Consider the following 1,054-nt stretch of genomic DNA (forward strand, 5'->3'; position numbering starts at 1 on the left):
AAATCTAGCGAAGATTTTAGTACAAAAATGTGCTTAAGAAGCATTTTTGACCAAATTTTGTGTTTTCTCGGTTTATTTTTGTCTTATTTTGCTCAAAAATCAAATAAAACAAACAAAATAACATCAATATCAGTACTTTTTGTGATTTTTCGGCTTGTTTGGACAAGATTTTGCAAAATAAATGAAACTCTGGTTTAAAAACAAACAAGCTAAAAAATGAGATTTTTGATTTAATTTTGTAATTTTTTAACCTGTTTTAATGCAATATTTCGAACTTTTTGGGTTTTTATTTCTCAAAAAGACAAAAAAAGCCATTTTTGGGCTATTTTTTTAAATTTGTCGCTTGTTTGTGACAAAATTTTGCAAAATAATTGTGTTTCTAGCTGAAAAAGCATTCGAAAAAAACAAAAATAAGTTGTATTTTAACCAATTTGGTGGTTTTCAATTATTTTTTTTTTCGAGAAAATTTTACGAAATAATCAAGTTAAAACCTAAGAACTAGGTATATATCCCAAAAATACAAAAAAACGTCGTTTTTTGGGCTATTTTGTTGAATTTGTTTCTTGTTTTTTACAAAATTTTGCAAAATAATTGTGTTTCTAACTAAAAAAAAGCATTCGAAAAAAAAACAAAAATAAGTTATCATTTTTGACTCTGTTTAGTAATATCTTGTGAAAAACAAATGGAATTATTTTTAACCAATTTGGTGGTTTTCAATTATTTTTTCTTCGAGAAAATTTGGCGAAATAATCAAGGTAAAACCTAAAATTTAGGTAAAAATATAATATAATCTTTTTTTATAACAATTTAGTGATTTTTGACACGCTGTGGCAGCTTAAAAATTTGTTGAATTTTCGAAAAAGAAAAAAATGATATCATTTTCGGCTTAATTCTGTGGTTTTTGGCTTGTTTTTATTAAAATTTCGCGAAATTATTGCGTTTCTACTTAAAAAAAACGTGTTAAAACGCTCAAGAAATGCAAAATTAATGTAATTTTCGATTTAATTTGTTGATTTTTAGTTCGTTTTAGCCTATCTCGCAAAAACCCTGAGAT

The 1,054-nt window shown here is 25.0% G+C and overlaps 1 protein-coding gene across 1 annotated transcript in view; it reads left to right on the forward strand.

Annotated features, from left to right (window-relative positions):
* The window catches only part of LOC123007741 (unconventional myosin-IXa-like), a 31,444-nt gene that overhangs the window by 26,397 nt on the left and 3,993 nt on the right, over positions 1 to 1,054 (forward strand). The gene's annotated exons all lie outside the window — the stretch shown is intronic.

Source organism: Tribolium madens, unplaced genomic scaffold (genome assembly GCF_015345945.1).
Source record: "Tribolium madens isolate multiple individuals breed KSU strain unplaced genomic scaffold, Tmad_KSU_1.1 Scaffold_3;HRSCAF=73;Tcas5.2_LG2, whole genome shotgun sequence".
In the NCBI taxonomy this organism is placed as follows: Eukaryota; Metazoa; Arthropoda; class Insecta; order Coleoptera; family Tenebrionidae; genus Tribolium; species Tribolium madens.